This window comes from Hoplias malabaricus, chromosome 2, assembly GCF_029633855.1.
Source record: "Hoplias malabaricus isolate fHopMal1 chromosome 2, fHopMal1.hap1, whole genome shotgun sequence".
NCBI lineage: Eukaryota > Metazoa > Chordata > Actinopteri > Characiformes > Erythrinidae > Hoplias > Hoplias malabaricus.
Window position 1 is genome coordinate 64,300,735 of NC_089801.1, and position 23,191 is coordinate 64,323,925.

Here is a 23,191-nt window from a genome sequence, read left to right on the forward strand (position 1 = left end):
GACCGGCTGATGATGAGTTTCAACAATCACCTTCTGACCACCTAGGTAGTTGGAGAAATGTTTGACTGCCCACACTGTTGCTAGTAGTGCTTTTTCGCAGTCACTATATTTGTGTTCAGCAGCCAGCCTAGTTTTACTAGCATAGGCTATGACACGTTTGTCTCTGTCATGTAATTGATACAGACCGGAGCTGAGGCAGTGGTCAGAGAACCCTACTTCTAGGTAGAATTCTTTGCTACTGTCAGGGTAGGCAAGGCATGGGGCCGTGCACATTTCAGTGCCTGCATGGCTTGTTCCTGGGCTTCGCCCCAGGTGAATGGAGTATCCTTTTTTAGTAGGTCATACAGTGGACGAGCTAGATCCGCATAGTTTTCTATGAACTGGCGTGAGTAGTTGCATACTCCTAAGAAACTGCGGAGTTCCTTAAGATTGGTGGGTGCTGCGAGGTCTGTTACCCCTTGCACTCGACTCACTTGTGGTTCAACATCATCAGTGCTTACGAGCAGACCGACGTAATTCACCTTTGTTCTGCACCACTGACATTTGGAGAGTGATATTTTCGCACCTGCTGTTGTGAGCTGGTCAAGAACATGATCAATCTCGTCAATGTGTGCCTGTAGGGAGTGGTTACGCATGAGTATGTCATCCACATATATGAGGGTGCCTCGCTCGCGGGCATCAGGGCATGCTTTGTTCAAGAAAATGTTGAACTCCGTTGGAGAGTTGGCATACCCAAAGGGGCACCGAGTGAATGTGTACTGTCGGTTTGCGAAGGTGAAAGCTAGCTTGTGTTGGTCTTCTGCTTGCACCGGGATGGTCCAGAAGCCAGAGGCTACATCGATGGTGGAAAAGTATTTAGCGTTTCGGACCGAGGGAAGTTCTTGCTCTAATTGTGTCATCGGCCACCGAGACAAGGGAACCTGTTGATTTAGTTTCCGATAGTCGATGGTCAGGCGCCATTTACCATTGGGTTTTATGACGGGCCATAATGGTGCCGAGTACGTGCTGTTGCAGGGTCGAATTATGCCCTTTTCCAGCAAGTCATCAATGATTTCTTGTACCGGTTCATAGGATGCCAACGGAATTTTGTATTGTCGGACAAATGTGGGTGGTGCTCCTGGACGAGTGGGAATGCGCACTGAATTAATGTCAGTGAGACCACAGTCCGTTGAATCTTTGGCAAAAGATTTTTGGTATTTATGAAGCACTTCACAGAGTTTCTCACGTTCTTCTTCGCTTCTACGCTAGAAGACGGAGCTTCACTTGTCACTTCTCCTACATAACTCTCTAACATTTCTGGGCTGTTAGAGGATGGCTCTGGGTTAGACCGCACAGAGGTTATAGAAAGAACGTCAGGTTTTTTCTTTTTCTCTTTACAAATCATTGCAAGCATTCGGCGGATGTCCTCTAACTCCTTAGAGTTGAATTCCTTGCCTTTAAACTTGTCTTTGGCGTGATTTTCTTTATTTTGATACCAGTATTTCTCTTTCTTTTCTTTATTAGAATCAGAAATCTGGTTCTGAGCTGTTCGCTTATATCCCTTATGGGGATGTGCTGGTTTTCCGCAGCCCACACCGCTGTTTTCTGCAGGGTAGTAGTCACGACCATACCCAGTCCCGAGGGTTCCAGAAATCTTTGCCGCGATCTCTGTCTGGCCTGCAAGGAGGGTAGCGCTTGTAGTGGTGTGAGGGCGGAGGAGATTTCGGGCCCTCACTGGCCCACGGAGTGGGGGAAGGTTCCCGGGCGGATCTTTGTGGATCAGCCTGGGTGGCACCCTCCAACACGAAATGCGGGGAGTTGGAGTCGACATTAAAGACTTGGGGTGTTTCGGACCGTCTGTTGGGATTTTGTTGTGGTTTTAGGAAACCTATGAGTGCTAAATCACGCAGCTCTCTGCTAGACAGGGTGCGAGGGCAAGCTGAGACTCCCAGCTGATGACTAGTGTGGGGATGGAGGTTTTGGATAAATAGTGATTTAAAATTTAACTCTTCCTCCATTCCGGAGTCATTTCTAGGTCAGAAATACGCCTGTCTGAGTCGGTTATAATATTGCTGAGGGGATTCCTGGCGTTGCTGTTTTATGTTCAAAGCAGCGGCCAGTCCTGTCTGTGACAGGTAATTGGAGAATTCATCCTCCAATGCTTGGCACAGCACATCATATCGCGCTTTCACATAGTCTGGCTGACATTCAATGAAGTTACTGACGTCTCGGTTGGAGGTCAGTTTAATCACATATAGTTTGTCATCTATTATGGTTCCGGGGAACCGTTGGAGGTAGAAATCAATATCTTTCAGGTAAGAAAAGATATCATTAGAGCCATCAGGTTTGGGATCAAAGCAAGTTACATTACGCGCGATTTTGTCTAGGTCCTTGTATGAGGGACCGGGAGAGGGTAGAGGTTGAGGGGGCCAGGCACTGGGTTGCAGTGCTCTGGGTCTAGCAGGGCGTTGTAAGGGACGGCTGACAGGAGACACAGGGGAAGGCGAAATACCTGTTGATACCCGAGGAGGTGCTGCAGCATCTCTAAAGGTTATGGTCCCTGAGTATGGTTCCTGATCCTCACTATCTTCCTGCTGGTCTTGTCTTTCTGTAGCGGCACTAGGTGGCACATCAGGAGTTACCTGGGGCAGTGTGTTCCCTTCAGCCATTTTATGCTGGAGCTGACTTAATTCTGCCTCCACCTTTGCCCGCTGTCGCAGTGATACATCAAGTTCACGTTCACTGGCCCTGAGCTGTACTACAGCGAAGATGGCAATTTGACTTAATGCCTCAGTTAGGGACTGGCCCTTGACCATGTAGGTTAAGTGGTTCTCTATCCACTTGGTCACCATGTGGTCACGACGGACCTGTTAGGCTTTCTGCACAGTTTCTGCGAGTCCAGGCGTCACATCACTGGTGAGGCTGGTCAGAACAGAGAATGCCTCATCCCACAAGCTTTCTACATATACTTCCGGGGGAGAAGTCCCTTCTGCCATGTTAGCTGTGTCTAACTGCGAGGTGTACCTTAATTCTATTCAATTAGGATTAATTCCGTTAATCCTTTTTAAACTTAACCGAACTAAATTCACCTGTACCGAGTGCTCTAAGAGTAACTGTTAGTCTGTATGGTGTTGGAGTTCACTTGTGAATCTCTAAAGGAAGCCTGTTAGTAGTAGAGTGTGGAGTGAAATTTGCTATACGCAAGTGAGCGGGAAAAAATTAATTTTTCTTTTTAATAATTAAAGAATTATTAAACAAAAAAAAATTGAATTAAAGAATTAAAAAAAAGTTAAAAGTAAAATTCATTAAACTAAATAAAAATTTCCAATTAAAGAATTATGAAAGCAAAAGAATTTTCCAAATTAAAGAATTATTAAGAATAACAAAATTAAAAGACTTTCCCTTTTAACTGCGTTTACGACCTGGTATCAAGTTAAAGTGTCAATCTCTAATTACTGCACACTATTTACTATAGCTGTATCAGCTTACTATGTTTCCAAGCCTTTAATCGTAGTTATTCAGGTATGCAGAGTTTAGAGACAGCCACTAGAGCTGAAATACCAGATCTTGTTAGTGGGAACTGGTCAAACAATTTCAATTGCGATAGCAAGTTTCTCCACTAGAGGGTACTGAAAGTAAATCTGAATGGCAACAGCAAGCTTCCGTATTAGAGTTGAACTTAAATTGTAATACCAGACCAGATGGTGACAAGCAAGTTTATAAAGCAATAGCAGCAATGAACACCAGTCGGCGCTGGTGGGAATTCTAATAAACATGGCACTAGCAGACACAATGTAACACAAATGGGAATTTCCACTGTAGCGGGAAGTTTTAACACTAGAGGGCGTTATCAAAATTAAAATCTAAAATGGGACAAAGATTTCAAACACTAAGGTACTTTAACAAAAAAATTCATTTGTAATGACAGCTTTTAAGCACCAGAGGGCTGCTAAACACTTAAGGTTGCCTCAGCGGACAACCTCCCAACCACTAGAGGGTGTATGGGAATCAAACGTCAAGGGTAGCACCATACTTGACCACAAGGAGGAGTACGGGATTACACGCTTCAATAGACGCTAGTTATGAAGTGATTTCCCTGCAATCACGCACTTTAACCGCAAGAGGGAATTAGTCTTCCTCTGTTTTGGGGGCGTTTTGAATTTCCCTCCTTAGTTTCAGCTCCGCCCCTTCAAAGGGGTCGTTCCTTTCCTGAATTCAGGAAGAGCTGAGAAGAGCAGACCGCTCTCTACACAAGCCGTATTTTCGGCTGTTCTATTTATTAATCTCCAATCGCCTAGCGCGCGATACGTTTTAACGCTGGTAGCGACCCAGTTTTAAAACGAGCGGAGGAATTCGGTTCGGTGGTCCTTCGTGCCGGAATCCACGGCCGAGGTTCGAACCGCGGCAATGGCCCACCGCGGAATACGCGCAATGGAGGTGCCGAGGCATTTAGTTTAATGCATGCAAAATGGCGCAGAGCCGCGCACTTCAAAAACAACCAAGCTTATTTTTTTCACGGTATATACCACAGAACAGATTTTCAACATTAACATACACAACACGAAATTGCCCACATAAAGCTTTGAATCTCAATCGTTATTCAGCAACATAAACAGCGGAAAGCATTTCCATAAACCCAAGCTGAGATTATTTATCAGTGTTTACAGTTTGTTAATAAAAGACTTTCTCCTGCCCCGTGTGGGCGCCAAAAATAATTATGTATATATATATATATATATATATATATATATGAAATATATATAGATATATATTTATATATAGTATATGTAGTGTTTGACCTTATTCGAACTCGTTCTGATTAATGATGTTTTGACTAATGATAAGAATTGTTCTTGTTATGATTGACTTAAATGACAAAAACATTAACAAGTAGTTAGAGAGTGAATACTGTCATCGCTACGTGAGTTCTTCAGACTCCTAATGAACAGACTCCACACACTGTTATTTCAAATAATGGAAATATTTTATTAAGAGAAAAGAGAATATTTACTAAACATAGCACGATCCTAGAAAGTCTCACTAGATCAATGCAGGTCAAACCGGTTTGAATTTAAAGATTTAAGGGCTAGGCGATATGACTTGACTAATGTGTTGCTAAATGAGATTTAATTAATGTATACATTTATCAAGAGACTTAATTAGGCATCAGCTTCTGAAAAGTGAGTGAATTTTGCTTGCTTACTCTTTTTGCCGTTATCACCAAGCCGTTGGGTCCAACAATTCAATCTCTGTTCTCCGGGTCTTTGCTTCTTGTCCTCCCCATGTCATTGAAGGTAGGCTCGTTAGGGAGGGAATTTCTTCCAGGGTGAGTCAGACACTCTTGGCCTTAGACGATGTGACGTCAGTCAGGGGATTCCCTTCACGGAGAACTGCTGGCCTGGCTGGATTGTCCCCTGAGTGAGGGGGGCGTCTAAGAGTCGTTTGCTCGTTACTCAAGTCCCCAGAAGCGATGCCCTCAGAAGTCAGAGTATAACGCTAACATATCCGCTATCAACTAATCTCAGGGGTGATATCTTATTCTGGCCAAAATAAGTTTCACCTGCTTTGATCAGTCGTGAGATTAAACTTGGATTGGGCGACAAAACATGAACAAAAATAAGTAAAGAGAAGATTACTGAGAGTTACTCAACGTTGCTCTGTAGTTTCTGTATCACACTGGTAACTAGCACAAGGCGTCCCTTGGAAGTTGAGTGAGGTCCTTCGTTAGAGTCTTTGAAGAGTCGTTTCGTCGGTGTAAGGAAGAAGGAAGAGCGTCGCACTTGAAGTGAAGAGAGCGACGTGAGGAGTGTAGCGGAAAGAGAAGAGGGTCGCAGGAGAGCGGAAGAAGAGAGACTGAACAGAGTCGGGCACTCTCTTTTCAGATGTGGCGCGGTCACGCCCATTTGGGAGGTCTCCTTCCTTTGATTGGATCCTGGGTCTGAGGCTCACGTGACTTGTTTCACGTTTCAGAGAGAGAGAAAAGAATCACGTATACACATGAAACTGAATACAGTAAAAATTACTTATACATGCTTGTATTGCTCATTGCTCATTTTATTCATTGTGCACAATGAGTGTCCTGGATTATTAATATCAAATATCTACGTATATATATCTTGGGTATTTTACGATTACATCCCACTACAGTATTATGCTAGAAGTTAGAAACTAATTCGTTTTCCTAATCAGAGACAGAAATTTTCCTTCATGATTGAAACAGTAATACACATCACTTCATTAGTTAGTAGACATTCACTTGAGAATAACAGAGAGTAACATTCATACATATTGCATAAACATATTTATAAATACTCGATTAAGTCCGTTATGGACTTAAAAGGCAGCAGGGCAAAACGTGATTTCGCAAACATCCACTTGGGGGCACTGTTGGTCCATGCTGTTGGTTTGGTTTGAGCCGGCTAACAGAGTTCAGCGCGAGGTCAACTCTGTTGGCCATCTGTGTGATTTTGCATACGATAAGGATTGCCACCTTGACGCCGAGGGCCATAAACTAGGTTCATTAATTCTGGTCTTCACCATTTTGTTTGATCTTCTTTTTGCCTAAAAGCGTCATAAACTGGCTTGTTATCTTTCCATTTCTGAAGACGAGGAGGGGGTCATGGACAAGCGTCCTGGTCAGTCTTTGATGTGCATGAGTTTGTGTGTGTGTGTGGGGGTGGTGCAGAGTCTGTACACACACACACAATTTTGTGGAATGTGGGGTTCTGTCCCAAGAAATCCTTATTCAGAGTGGAGAGTCTTTCATTCAGAACTTTTTATTTCTTTATTCGATCCATACTCCACTACAGCACCAACTCTGAAAATAAGATCTGAGGCTTACTGTGACGTTGTCTCACCAACCGATGATGCATACAACAAATCTGTTTAGTTGAAGCAGCGGATCCAGTCCCTGGGCTCTGTCCTGTCCCCCTCTGGAATGTGGCTGAGGATGGTGTTGGGGATGCCTCCAGGATGAGTAGGCCGCTTCCAGCGATCTTCGGAGCGGGGTAACGTAGTTGGGATTCCTTGTCCAGGCGGACTGATGACGTCGCTGTTCTGGCTGGGAGTTCCCTGAAGTGGGCACGTCTTGAGATGCCTTGTTGATCAGTTTCAGAATTGGTGTCTGAAATCTGTGAATTTCTGTCTCATCTATTTACTAATCTCAGGGGTGATTTATTATTTTGGCCAAAAATAAGTTTCACCCGCTTTGATCTGCTGTTAGTAAAATACTTTACTGGGCAATAAAAGAAAAGAAAACAAACAAACAATAAATTTGTTCCTTCTTTATATTCAAACCTAATAATGAACGGAGATAACGATCTGTGGTATATTCACAATAATACTCTTGAGGTTCATGCTATAACGTGAGATATTGGCACTGGTGTACTGATCTTTGGCCTCATGCCTACGACCGGAGTCCACCAATTTCTCCCGTTATAGCACAAACCCAGAGTGTATTATTGCGTAATTATGCCCTATGCTTAGTGATAGTGATGCTAAAAAGTTGATTAAAGTCTTCATCTTGTCCCATATTGATTATTGGAACTCACTTTTTTATGGTTTACCAGTTAAACTGGTCAGTCATCTCCATTGCATCCAAAACTCAGCAGCCAGTGTTCCTACTTTCACCAAGAGTAGGGCTAATATTACTTGTGTTCTTCCAACAATTGCATTGGCTTCCAGTTGGGTCTATGATTAAATACAAAATTATAATCTTTAAGGTTCTACATGGTCTGGCTGCTACGTTTCTTTTCAAACTTATTTCTTCATGCCTGTCATTGCCTTAGATTTTCTAAATACTATGGGTACTTAATCTTTAGTGTTGCTGCCCCCAAACTTTGGAGCTCTCTTTGTCCTGTTCTTTGTAACTGTTCAAATCTGTCTCACTTCAGATCTCTGCTCAAAACTTTCCTTTTCGTGTCTTTTGAATTTTCTCCCCCTATGATTTTACAGTGCCCTTGAAATAAGTATTATTATTATTATTATTAAAGTGAAATGTGTAACAGGTGTTTGTTGTAATGCTTTTACATTTATAAATACTGTACATTTCACTCTATTTTGCAGCATAATACTAGCATAGCAGAAAATAATTTCTTCTTTTGGCACAGATCCATTACGCCCCCGGAGGAGGAGTAGTTTAGAAGATCCTCCTTATAGTAAGTTTAACAGCATCCATATTTTCTGGAATAAAGTCTGCATTGCTTTCATTGTTTTAAATGAAGATTCTCTGTTGTTCAGAACCAAATCCTATAAGTGTTCATTTTAGTTTTGAATCTACTATAAACATAAATAACAGCACAGGGTCGCTCCAGGTTAGTGGACGTGCTGAAAGCTAAAATGCTGCATAAAACAATACACAATTCAGTAGATAAACATTTTTATGAAGTCTCTTTTTATTCATTGGAACTCAGACAAAGTTTCTTATTGATGCTTAATGCTTTAAAGGTACAACTATATATTACACAAACAACACTTTAAAAAGACCTAATAGTAATATATTAATATAATTCTTTCATTATACAGTGAGGATTATGCTGCTGGGGAAGAATTACCAGGAGAACAGAAGAGTGGGAAATTTCATCCTGGGAAATAACGTGTTTGATACTGATATCATTTGGCCGCCACAGTATTGTGAGAAAGCCAGAGAAATAGTGGAAGGAAAATACATCGACCTCATCAGCGCATCTCATTTATTTGATAATCCACTGTCTGAAAATGAAGTGACTGAGCGAATGAAAGAGTGCATGTTTCTGTGTGATCCTGGACCTCATGTTATAGTGCTGGTCATACAGCCAGAAGACTTCACTGATGTAGACGATAAAAGGCTGGATTTTATTTTTCGTTCTTTTTCTGAGGACCCACAAAAATACATCTTAGTGATGAAAACACAAAATCCACAGAGTGCCTGGTTGTTGGTCCCAGTGGAAAAGTGTATTTCCAAAAAAGTTATTGCAGAATTCGGCAGATTCCAGTTTGACTTTAACAGTGGATGCAGTCATTCCACTCTTCTGATGAACATGGAGAAGATTATGGAAGAAAACAGAGGGGATTATCTTAAGTGGGAGAAATTTGTGTTGGCTCCAACAGAAGTACAACACCACGAAGAGTCAACAGCACAGAAAACGTCTGACAAAAGTCCAAAACTCAAGAAAAAATGTAAATATTACATTTCCATACTTAGGAAAATCATTATAATCTACTGAATATTAGAATGTCCATTATTAGTAACTGTGTTGGATAATCCGTCTTTCTTACGATCACAGTGGGTTTGGTCACTGACTTTAATATTTCTAATGTAGGGAGAAGATTTGGAGATGTTTTCCAGAAAATGACTCCTGGTAAAAAATCTGAGTCTGAGTGTGAGTATATATATATATATATATATATATATATATATATAAATAAATATAAAATTAATATTTTATATTTAACTAAATTTCTAAATACTAACTCATAGCATAGAATATACAATTATATACAAACATTCAGGGACTTCAGTTGAATTTGGAAGAAAAAGGTAAGAATAAACTTCTTGTTTTCATGAAAGAGAAAACTTAGAAAGAGATATTTTCCCATTTGTAAAATGTTGCTTTACTGCACCAACATCAGGCAAATTTTAGTGTCATCACCTGCCGGAGTGTTGGGGGCAATGCTACACCTTCCCTCCAAAGTCATATTGTGGGAAGAAAAATAATCAGAAGAAGAAACATAAAGTCAAAAACTATCACAATCACAAAAACAATTTAGCTTTCATCTAAATTCTGAGACACAAACTTTATCAAATGTTAATTAGCTTTCTGGAAAGGCAACAAAAATTGCCAGTGGTGCAGAACTGCATATACATTTAAATAAATAAAATAAAATAAATAATGTTTTAATTGTGATTACATATAATTAGTGGTGGACGATTAAACAATATTGATTTGTTTTATGATTAATTTTTATTCAATAAAGATGATAATTTTGGGTAATTGAGCTTGATAAAGCTTCATTTCTGTTCTCGTTTAGCACAGCCAGCTTGGATATTAGCTAAAATAAATAAACTTTTTAATGATATCCCTATTTTATGACCAGCACCTTTATATTCCTATGGGAAAAATTGCCAATTTGGAAACTTGTATTCCAAAATCCATAAGTCGAATTGCTCCAGAAAGCACAAGCAACCCGAGTTGATGTAGAATCTACAACCCTGTGAAGTTTTGTGGCTTTATCAGGAAAACCCTAGGTCAGGGGTCGGCAACCTCTACCACTCAAAGAGCCATTTGGATCCATTTCACACAGTAAAGAAAACACTGGGAGCCACAAAACCCTTTTGAAATTTTAAATTAAATAACACTGCGCATAACAGGGTTTTTTGCCTTTGTGCTATGTATAAACAAACTATACTGTGTTATATTTATGAAATCAATGAGCGACTGCAGAAAAATTGAAATTATATTTCTGCATGCAACATAACATTTTTAACTCAGAAAAAACTGTTGACGGTTAAGTAAAATACTCAATGTCTATTTGAGTCCTTGTAGTAAAAAAAAACAAAACAATTTTTAACTCAGAAAAAAAGACGTTGTGTTGACGGTTAAGTAAAATATTCAATGTCTATTTGAGTCCTTGTAGTAATCGAAAAAAAATGCCGAACTTAAATTATCCACTGGCAGCAAACAAAAATGCTGTCCTCTCTCTGCGTGCCGTCATTATTTTACTGGCACCGTGCAGTCAGCTGTCAAAAAGTTCAAGAAACCGCACACTAGCGGGTGTCGCACATTGGAAGTTGTGACGTGTATTAAGATCGACAAAAATATTTTAAATATTAAAATATTTTATATGTTACAAGATCGCCATAACCTTCATAGAATTACATTTTGAAAATGAACGAACTAAAATAAAATACATATTAATTAAATACTCAGTAATTTATAATTAATAAATATAAAGTAATACCCAAGATAACAAACGAAAAATGAGGCCCAAAAACACACTGTGCCAGAGAGGCTTCTCTCACAAAATCAACCGTGTAAGTAGTGTTCTTGATGAGGCCTCAAGCCCCACTCCCTACAACTCCACCCGTAATGGCACAGGTCCATCACATTCTAGTTTAGGAAACGCTAAAAAATCTACCCATATCACCCCCTCTCTCCACCAGCTTCACTGGCCTCCAGTTACAGAACACATTAGATAGAAAATCCTGCTGTTGACATTTAAGGCCTGTCATGGCCTTGCTCACCTCCCATCAGTTCTTTCTTCTAAGTCCCGAGACCATTCCTAGGTATAGGCTTTCTGGGCAGCAGGCCTTGCAGATTTGCTGCTCCGACACTTTGTAACACCTTACCCTCTTCGACCTGCTTTTCTTTTCTCAGAAGATTTTCTCTCTCTTATTTCTTTTTTCTACGTTTAATTGTAAAGCATCCTTGAGTTTGTGAACCTATTATATTGTCATTGTTATTATTGTTATTTTTTCTCTTTCAGTGTCTCAGAAGTTGAACTTGGTGTTGTGTGGCAGTGACGAAGAGCTGAAGTTTTCCGTATCAGATCTAATACTGGGCCAGAGTCAGCACCGTCCAGAGCCCACCTCAAAGTGTGTGAGGAGAGACAGAAAAGTGTCTGGATGCACAATCACTCTTGTGGAGATGCCATCTCTCTGCCACTCCCAGCTTTTAGAGGGGGAATTGAGTGAGGCTCTTCACTGTTTCTCTCTCTGTGATCCTGGAGTCCATGCTTTCCTCTTCGTCGTTCCCCCTGGGCCTCTCGCTGATGAAGACAAAAGAGAAGTGGAGATAATACAGAAAACCTTCTGCTCCAAAGTCAAGGATCATTTAATAGTTCTTTTTACAGTTCAGCATGCAAATAGTTTTGTGACAGAGTTTATAGAACACAATACAGACACAAAGAAATTTCTATCCATGTGTGATCAAAGATACATTTTGGTGGAAACAAAGACAGGCAAACCTCCAAAGCAGGTGAATGAAGAACTGTTGTGCCACATTCTAAATGAGATAGAATCACAGCCATATACTCTAAACATGTTTATAAAAGCTCTAGAGGAACAGGTCAGACATGAAGTTGAAGATGAGTATAAAGAAGAACTGCTCAATAAGGAGATGGAAATCCAGGAGCTAAAGGGGATGAAGTCAGAAGGTTGGTTTATTTGATTTTTCATAAAAAAGTTGTCATATGTATTTTAATAACATATTCTTAGGCAGCTTATCTCAACCGGGATGAGGCCTGGCTTCATCAGGGGTGCCATCAAAAACATTGACACAGCCAACCTGTCACGCCTTCGTCCTGTCAGTCTGTTGTCCCGGCCATGTGCTTTATTTGCACATGGCTCTGTTTTGTTTATGTTAAGTCTCCGCCTTTGTTCCGCCTCCTCGTCCGTGTCATGTGTTAACCCGCCCTCCTTGTTATCTGTCCAGGTGTGTCTCGTTTGTGTGAGTATTTAAGCCCTCTTGTCTCTCATCCGTTTGTCGTACATTTCCCCTTTATCCTGTGTTTAGTTGGTCACGCTATTTAGTCTGTCCGTCTGTCTCTAGAGTTTCCCCGTTTCATCTCCTTTTTCGTCGTGTCGCTTTTCGTCCGTCTGTCCTGTTTACCCTGTCTAGTTTCCTTTGTTTTATTTAGCTTGTTTGGCTCCTTGTTTGTTTGTGTTCTGTTTAAGTATCATTGTTTTGTTTATATTAAATATCCCGTGTTTTAGCGAATGCGTCCGCCTCCCTTAATCCACCCCTCGCTCCTGACAGAATGAACGACCACATGGACGCAGCTAGCGCGGATTACTACCTCAAGGGGTGTGCCGTTCGCCGGACTCCATTCCGCACAGGCCCCAAAGATCCTGTGGGGGAGGCTTTGAAAGCGGCCTCGGAATGGAGTCGCCGGCTCCAGCTCCTGCCTGGCGCTGTTCCGGATCCTATAGCGGAGGAGTCGACTCGGGAATCGAGTAGTTGCGCCAGCGGGAGTCGTAAGAGTCGGCGGAAGAACCGTGCTGGAGTTCCCCCCTCGCTGGAGGATTACCCCCTCAGGTCCGGGGAAATTTTTGGGGGGGCGTTAAGGGTAGGGGCTGTTAGCCTCACCTCCGTACCTCTGAGGTCTGAGGCTAACAGGGGCGCACCTCGAGGTGATCTAATGGGTGCGCCTGTGAAACCCCCTAAACCCTTTACAGCTCCAGCGCGAGCCCGGCGAGCAGCACAAACCCCTGTCCTCGAGAGCGCGGCACGCGCCTCTCCTGTCCTCGAGAGCGCGGCGCGCGGCTCTCCTGTCTTCGTGAGCGCGACGCGCGCCTCTCCTGCCTCCTTGGACGTCGTCGCAGGTTCCCCTGCCTCCTTGGACGTCGTCGCAGGTTCCCCTGCCTCCTTGGACGTCGTCGCAGGTTCCCCTGCCTCCGTGGACGACGTCGCAGGTTCCCCTGCCTCCGTGGACGACGTCGCAGGTTCCCCTGCCTCCGTGGACGACGTCGCAGAGCATCCTGTCCCGTTGATGGCGGCACCCGCCGCTCCAGTCTCTGTGATGGCGGCACCCGCCGCTCCAGTCTCTGTGATGGCGGCACCCGCCGCTCCTGTCCCGTTGATGGCGGCACCCGCCGCTCCTGTCCCGTTGATGGCGGCACCCGCCGCTCCTGTCCCGTTGATGGCGGCACCCGCCGCTCCTGTCCCGTTGATGGCGGCACCCGCCGCTCCAGTCCCCGTGATGGCGGCACCCGCCGCTCCAGTCCCCGTGATGGCGGCACCCGCCGCTCCAGTCCCCGTGATGGCGGCACCCGCCGCTCCAGTCCCCGTGATGGCGGCACCCGCCGCTCCTGTGTCCGTGATGGCGGCACCCGCCGCTCCTGTGTCCGTGATGGCGGCACCCGCCGCTCCTGTGTCCGTGATGGCGGCACCCGCCGCTCCTGTGTCCGTGACGGCGGCGGCGCCCGCCGCTCCTGTTCCCGTGACTGTGGCTACGGCCGCTCCTGTCCCCGTGACTGTGGCTACGGCCTCTCCTGTCCCCGTGACTGTGGCTACGGCCTCTCCTGTCCCCGTGACTGTGGCTACGGCCTCTCCTGTCCCCGTGACTGTGGCTACGGCCTCTCCTGTCCATGTCCGTAGGTCGGCCCGAAGGACTTCAGGGCCGATCCCCAGAACTGTGCCCAGGCTGGTTCCTCAGACTGCCACACAGACATTAGCCAGTCCTGGGCACCGCCCTGTTATTTTGGTTCCCTTGTCTGTCCCTGTCCTGGTTCCCGTCTCTGTCCTTGTCCCTGTACCCGTGTCTGCCTTTGTGTCTGTCCCGGTCCCGGTCACTGTGTTGGTGTCTGTCCCCCTGAATGTCTTGGTCCCTGTTCCCCTACCTAGTCCAGTCCAGTTTCCTGTTAGTCCTGTCCAGGCCCCATTTCAACCCTATGTCCCGTCTCCTGTCCAGTCCTTGTTTCAACCCCCTGTCCAGTTTCAAGTCTCGTCTCCTCTCCAGTCACCGTTTCAATCATCGGTCCTGTCTCCAGTCCCGTCTCCTGTCAAGTCCCCTGTTAGTCCTGTTCAGTCCTCGTTTCAACCCTCAGTCTCGTCACATGTCCAGTCCCCTGTTAGTCCTGTCCAGCCTCCCTTTCAACCCTCTGTTCAGTCTCAAGTCCCGTCTCCTGTTCAGTCCCCGTTCCAACCCTCTGTCCTGTCTCATGTCCAGTCCCCAGTTGGTCATGTCCAGTCTCCGTATCAGTCTAGTGTAATGTCACCTGTCATGTCTTCTGTCCAGTCTAATGTTCCTATCCTGTCCAGTGTCTTGTCACCAGTCTCTGCTCCCGTTCAGTCTCAGCACTCAGTCCTGTCATCAGTCCCGTCTCCATTCCAGTCCCCTGTCCTGTCACCTGTCCATGTCCAGTCTTCTGTCCCCAAACGTGTCCAGTCTCCGTATCCGTCCCACGTTCAGTCCCCTGTCTTGTCTCCAGTCCAGTCTCCCGTCAATTCCCATGTGTCCACTCCTGTCCTGTCCAGTCCATTCTCGTCTCTTGTGGCTCCCCTTTGTCAGTCTCCTGTCATGTCCCATGTCCCGTCTCGTATATTCGGTCCTGTCGTGTCCCCAGCTCCTGTGTCGGTTCCCGTCCTGTCCTGAGTCCTGTCACCTGTTGGTTTGTTGTCCTGTCATGTTTTTCGTGCCCTCTCCTGCGCCAGCTCCTGGGGGGTTTAGGAGTACGCGCCCGGGAGTTGCGCGTTCTTGGGGGGGGCATCTGTCACGCCTTCGTCCTGTCAGTCTGTTGTCCCGGCCATGTGCTTTATTTGCACATGGCTCTGTTTTGTTTATGTTCAAGTCTCCGCCTTTGTTCCGCCTCCTCGTCCGTGTCATGTGTTAACCCGCCCTCCTTGTTATCTGTCCAGGTGTGTCTCGTTTGTGTGAGTATTTAAGCCCTCTTGTCTCTCATCCGTTTGTCGTACATTTCCCCTTTATCCTGTGTTTAGTTGGTCACGCTATTTAGTCTGTCCGTCTGTCTCTAGAGTTTCCCCGTTTCATCTCCTTTTTCGTCGTGTCGCTTTTCGTCCGTCTGTCCTGTTTACCCTGTCTAGTTTCCTTTGTTTTATTTAGCTTGTTTGGCTCCTTGTTTGTTTGTGTTCTGTTTAAGTATCATTGTTTTGTTTATATTAAATATCCCGTGTTTTAGCGAATGCGTCCGCCTCCCTTAATCCACCCCTCGCTCCTGACACAACCAAAAAATACATTTTAAGACAAAACTTATCATGAAAATGCAGCTATGACGCCTTTGAGATTAACGTCAGAATCGTCCAAGAAAAAATTCAGAATATGTCAAGAATAACATCAGAACATTTTGAGAAAAATATTGACTTTATCTCTCAGCATCTAAACATTTTTGAGAATCGGAGTCTTCAGTGTGGCATGGTGATGCAGCAGGTAGGGTCACAGTCACACAGCTCCAGGGACTTGGAGGCTGTGGGTTCAAGTCCTGCTCCTGGTGACTTTCTGTGTGGAGTTTGGTGTCTCATGCCCGTGTCTGTGTGGGTTTTCTCCGAGTGCTCTGGATTCCTCCCACAGTCCAAAAACGCACGTTGGTAGGTAAATTGGCGACTCAAAAATTATCTGTAGGTATGAGTGTATGTTACCCTGTGAAGGACACTCCAGGGTGTGTTCCCGCCTTGCATCCAATAGTACCAGGTAGGCTATGGACCCACCTGAACTGGATACACAACACATGCCAAACTGGATAAGTGGTTACAGATGATGAATGAACAAACACAATGGACATAGCCCAAAATTTTAGTTTTAAATAATGTTTTAAAACATTAAGGATGCTTACGCAGACATCGCCTGGGTGAAAATGCTGCAGGGGATTCAATGGTGGCTACACAGCAGATGATGATTTATGTTTAAACACAACTTATATCCATTGCAGTCAGTAAATCCTCACTCGTCTCCAATGCTGTTGGTATCATGGCAACATTATGAAGTACTGTTACCCTGGAAGCTCGTCTAAAACGGAATGCCTTTAGATGAGCCTTAACATACAAATAAAGTGTTTTTTGCTGTCAGACAGTATATTTAAAAAATATATATTTTAGATTACATAGATTTAGATTATTTTTAGAATATATTGTTTAATTATTAAAATAATTATTTAAATGAATATTTTTTAAGGGGTACAAATTTCCCCAAAAAATTCTAAAATATGTAAAAATACAGATTAACGACTGAAATATCTGCTCATTTAATGGTTCCAATAAGTGAGTTATTTTGATTTGAATAGGATAGAGAAGGTTGTTGAATGTTTTTTTTTTAATGAAGGTTGAATGTTTCCATAAGTCCTCTGATTCACTCATTAATACACAAGTATATAGTATACAGCAGTACTGTTATACAGTATACATATGAAAATACTGTGTACAGCTACTACAATCATTCATTATCTGTAACCGCTTATCCAGTTCAGGGTCACCTAGAATCTTTGGGTGCAAGGCGGGAATACACCAGGGAGGGGGCACGAGTCCTTCACAGGGCAACATACACACTCACACATATGGATACTTTTGAGTCACCAATCCACCTACCAACGTGTGTTTTTGGACTGTGGAAGTAAACCAGAACACCCGGAAGAAAACCCACGCGGACACGGGGAGAACACACCACACTCCTTACAGACAGTCACCCGGAGCAGTAATCAAACCCACAACCTCCAGGTTCCTGGAGCCCTGTCACTGCGACACTACCTGCTGCGCCACCTTGCCACCTATTTTCTGTTGGTCCAAATGTAAACATACAATAATGTTATATGATATATGCTCTTTTGTTATAATTTGGAGACTGGAAATAATAAAGAAGGGTTTTATTTTTTTCAACATTAACTAATTGCAGAAATATTACACTATACCTCTTCTGCCAACTAATCCTCAAACGGCACCATTTTGTTTTACCACTAGTCCAAGTTGTTCAGATTAAGTATTGTTTGGGTTTGAAGACCATAGCTACCAGAGCACCAAATAAAGCAAGCAAAAATGTTTTACATGAAGGAACTGAGAGATTGAGGAAATGTGTTCCATATTTTGGGGCCATGATACTGAAAGATCTGCTCTCTGCAGAGATCAGTCTAAATTTAAAAAGAAGACCAGCATCAGAGTACCTAAGTGTATGGGGAGGGAAGTAAGGGTGCAAGATTTCTGATAAGATCTGCCAGACCATGCTGTGATTTGTATGTGAGCAGGAAGAGTTTAAACTGACTGTGTGGTGAGAGAGGTGACCAAGGTAACTTGAATGTATTCTATTTTCAGGTGAAGAAAACTCACAACAGGTCTCCAGCTGCTTAAGGATAGTGTTGATTGGAAAGACAGGAAATGGAAAGAGTGCAACAGGAAACACCATCCTGGGAAGAAAGGCATTTGTATCTAAAGCCAGTATGAATTCTGTGACTAAGGTTTGTGAAAAAACAGTTGGTGAAGTTCAGGGGATGTCAGTTGCTATTGTTGACACTCCAGGACTCTTCGACACCACGCTGTCTAATGAAGAAATAAAGCAGGAAATTGTGAAGTGCATCTCACTGTCGGCACCTGGGCCCCACGCCTTCATCATTGTACTGAGTGTCGGGAGATTCACCAAAGAGGAATCAGACACTTTAGATCTGCTAAAAAGGATCTTTGGTCCAAAGGCTGCAATGTTCAGCATAGTAGTGTTCACCAGAGGAGATGACCTAGAAGATCAGACAATACACCAGTACGTAGAGGAAAGTACCACTGAACAAGTCAAGAAGCTGCTCAGAGACTGTGGAAATAGGTACCTAGCGTTTAATAACAATGACAAAAATGACTGCACCCAAGTTTCTGAGCTTTTAAAACTGATAGAAAACATGATAAATTCAAACAAAAGTCAATACTTCACAAACAGCATGTTCCAAGAGGCAGAAATGTCCATCAAAAAGAAAATACAAGAAATTCTGAAAGAAAAAGAACAAGAGATTGAAGCCGAAAAAGAGAAGCTGAACACCAAATACAGGAGAGAAATGCAGGACATACAGAAAAGACTACAGGAAGAAAAAGAAAAGGCTGATGAAGAAAAACTAGAAATGCAGAAACAATTCACAGAAAAGATGGAAAATCTCAAAAAAGAGTTTGAAGAGAAAGATGAACTAGAGAAAAACAAACGGGAGTTAGACGACAGGAGAAGGTCAGAAGAAGTAAAAATGCAGATGGAGAAATGGCAGAACAGAATTAATGAGTTGGAAAGAAATAACAGAAAGCATCTAGCTGATTTTGAAAAACATCAAAGTGACAGAGATGAAGAAGATAAAAAAAGAGAAGAGAGATACAAACAAGAAAAAGAAAACCTCAGAAATCAACAAAACCAAGCCATGGATAAACTGAGAATGAGACAAGACAGAGAGCTTAAAAATAAATATTTAGTAGAGGACAGAATGAGACAAGTGGAAGAGTATGAAAGGCGTATTTGGGAGAGAAGAATAAAAGAGTCTGAACATGAGAAGAAAGAGATACAAGAGGACCTCAAACAAAAACAAAGGGAATGGGAAGAAGAAAAGAAAAGACAAGTGAAAAGACTAGAAGAAGAAGACAGACTTAGAAAACAGAGGCACACAGAAGAGCTGAGAGCAAAACAAGAAGAACAAGACCAAATGAGAGAGGATTTTTTCCAGAAAATAGAAGAAGAGAGAAGTCATAGAGAGGTGGAACAACGACAGTGGAGAGAAGCACAGAGAAAAGAGAGTGAGCAAAAAAATAGAGAGTATGAAGAACAGAAACGACTAATGGAAGAACAGATGAAAGAGCAATATGAGAAACAGGAGAAGATGAGGAAAGAAGAGTGGGAGAAAAGAAAACTTGAAGATGATGAGAGAAAAGAGGAAAGACAAAGAGAAAATAAACTTAGAGAGGAGCTGGAGAGGGAGATTAAGGAAAGAGAGAGAGACTATGCTGTTAGAAAACAGAGAGAAGAGAAGGAACATCAGGACATGATCAAGAAGCATAACCAGGAAATGAAAGAGATGAAAAATAAATTTGAAGATGAAGCCAGGAAGCAGGCAGAGCTGCAAAACGAGTTCAATGATAAAAAAGAAAATCTTTTTCAGGAGCTGATTGATGAATATAAAAAACAGTATGAACTCCTGGAGAATCTGTTTACAAGCGCTAAAGGAGATTATATGAAATTACAAGAAGAATATGACAAATTAAAATGTGAGTCTGAATCAAAATCAAAATGTGTTATTCTTTGAGACGTAAATGAGAACATGTTTAAACTGATTATTATGAATGATGTTTCTTCAAAGACAATGGGATATTTTTAAATAATGGAAATATTACTCAATGATTAAATATTAAAATATTACTCAAAGATTCCCCAGTATTTGTTGTGTCTGCAGAGTACAGTTCATTAACACAGTCATTTCAGCTTTTCCCTGAGCTTAGTGACAATCCCGCTGACACAAAGCACACTTTTATAAGACCTTACATTAGACTGTTATTCCTGGCCCAAGTACAATAACTGTAGATAGAGGTTAAAGACTAGATCAGGGGTGCAAATCTCCTGAAGGGCCGGTATCCAGCAATGTTTGGTGACTCCACTTCTAAAACACAACCCTTAAACCTGGCAATTAACAGATGAATTGAATCAGGTGTGTGTGAGCAAAGGAATCACCAAACTTTGCTGGATCCCAGCCCTCCAGGACTGAAGTTGTGCACCCCAGGACTAGATCTTTTGTATGAGTACAAACTATTGTTTTTTGTATTTTTATAAAGATAAAAATTGTATAGAACAGTTCTTAAACAATGATAAGAGTAATAGTGGGGAAAATAGTAAGTGTGGAGAAAATATCATTTAATTACTCTTAAACTCCTCAGTGAAATCAATGATACATTACTGAAAATCTTAGCTTTGCCAGAAAACGTTAGTGTTGGTGTGAGTACAAACAACACCCAGAAGGTGCTCTGGTGTGTTAATAAGTTGTTTGCAGATGATGTCATTTCTCTGTGTGAACTGCAGATGGAGGACAGGAAAACATTTTATACACTGAATTTTCTAGGAGACCCTCTAATAAAGCCAGTGTTTTGTGTCTTTTACAGTCCGTCAAAACAATTTCATCCAATAAGGGACATGTATCGAACACTGAGAGGTGTTGTAGTTAAGGGAGAAAAGAGCAACAATTTGACTAAAAATGGCTCAAGCCAACATACCATCAAACACATTTATCACCAGTGTACAATCACAGCTCCCGCAGAACTACACAAAACACAATAATGACATGAGGCTGAAGTCAGCTTTTAACTCCCCAGTGTCCTGTTGCACCTCATATAGTGCAGGAGAAGCCATGTACCTGCCGCGCCACTTAAGATGGAATGGAAAGTCTTGATTGGGCCAACTATGAGGAGGGAGTATTTTATTTTGCTCAGTTCTGTGGGTGCTGTGAGTGTTCACTGGGGATGGACTTAAAACCTAATGCTACCTTAAATAGCGTTTGTTCATGGTCATAAAGTTAATGAGGCATTGCAGCTCTGAATGATGTTGCTTCCTTAACCCTGAGTGGTGTCGTAGGTAAATTAATTCCTTAATTTTATAAGATGTATTGACTTGTGAAATTTTTTTTAAATAAACCAGTAAAAGAAATTTTTGACTCAGACCATGTTATTCTCAGGTTTTTATTCACAGATATTTATTTTCTTTCAGACTGGAGAATTTATACTAATATTCATCATTCTGCTTTGAGGTGTTTGAAGCAGTAAATACAACCCCTGGTAAAAATGTTGGAATCACCACTTTTAGAGGATGTTTTTAAAAATAAATAAATCACAGAGACATGCCACAAAACTATCTTGCATCAAACTACATGACACAGGAATGCAGATTTCTGCACACACAGTAGGAATGGACATTCATATCATGTCACATCAGTGTGTGTGTGTGTGATTTTAGAGTATTTGCTCATTCCCAATCTTAAGTTATTGTAACATAAATAGAAAAAGTAAATGGTGAAATACATTTCACCTGCATCCCTCCTGTGTGCAGAAAATGTAAGCTGGCAAAATTGTATATCTATGGACACCTTTGAACAACCAATCCATTCCAATCCTCCCACTGTGAAAGGAATCCAGAGAGGAAACTCACGCAGGTTTAACAGAAAATAGGAATGAGAAGGCTGAATGTTTATCATCTTAATTGCCCATGATTTGTAAGATGTAGATTGAGAGTTTGCTGTAATGGTGTAACCGTGTCTGTGTGAATGATCTTACTCTGAATCACGTTACAGGTGTATTATTAATTTGGCTGGTCAAATTCTTATTTTAGCGTTTATATAAACATTTTCATAGGTCACAGTTTTTGAGCTACAACAACAAGTTTTGGAACAATCATAGAAACTATAATGTAGCTTTATACATGTGGAGCAATCTGACTTCATAGAAATGAAGTCAAACATGTCTGTCAACTTTTGGCCATAATCCTTGCCAAAGTTGGCCAAAAATGTAACCTGCTCTAACTCAGTCCATTTTTAACATGCACATATTTCACATGGTGAGACCTGGGCACACCGGGACACCACATCAAGTTTCATGACCAGTCGCACTCATGTCTCATTTTGTCTCTTGCTTAATATTCCTCCATTCATTTGAATGGGGAAGGCTAGAGTGGATGATGTCATAATCCACAGTAACTTGAGTGTCTTTCTGAATAGGCCTTTTAGGCTAAAATGTTTCTTCTAAAATCCTTAGACCTAGAATCCTAGAAACTTCATTTAAATTTTAAATATCAGAAAAATGTCCCCTTTCAAACACTTATAAAAATAATATTGTTTCATGGTGTTGTTTTTGAGTTATATGCTTTTGTGCAGCATTAGGGAGGCTCCGTCACCACAGACTTTAATGTATTTGTTGACTTGCTGAACACACCTTTTCAAAAGGTTTGTGTGTGTTTACACAGCCATAACAAGCAATTCATGCTTAATCTGCACAGTGACTGCACCAAATCGATCGTCAAATTGTTTTTTCTCATACAAAGTGATAACTTTGCCATTTGGGGTCGGGTTGTGCATTTGTTCAAATAGGACATAATCAATGGCAAGCTGTTGTAGCCTAAAATGACGCCAGCGATACAAGTCCTAACTCCATTTTTACTAGTCAGAATGCTAATTCAAGTGTAGTTTTTACTACTAGTAACTCCCATTTCAGATATCAACTACGACATTTTTAATGAATTAAATTCTGACTAGTCACATTGTTGGAACATATCTTAATGTAATTATGTCATAATTCTCTATCGACTTACATTGAATTTCACCCTCTTGTAGTGGAGGATGGATCTAGATCAAGAAATCAAAAAAACGCTAAGATTCAAACTTTGACTTTCTTTTATAAAGAACTCACATTCCACAGAATGTGTGTGTGCTGGAAGCCACACAGACACACACCTAGTCTGTTGAAGATTGAAAGGCTGTAAAATCTCCTTCTCCAAAGAGACGGGGAAAGCTCACACTGATACTGAGTCCCCCCCACCACCACCACCACTTTTATGATGACCAGATGGCCATTAAGCCTATAGATCAATCACCAGAGCCTTGGAGACTTGGACTATAAACTCACCCGGGAAGGGAGGAGACCCCAGAACTCCCAGCAATTTATTACCCTCCGCGTAGGACTCTTATCTTATGGGGAAAATCGCCACATGGCCACCAATGTGAACTCGCCACCTGAGTTCAACCCAGCCGGAACAGCGTGGATCAACAGTGCCCCCAAGTGGCGAAATCATATGCCACCAA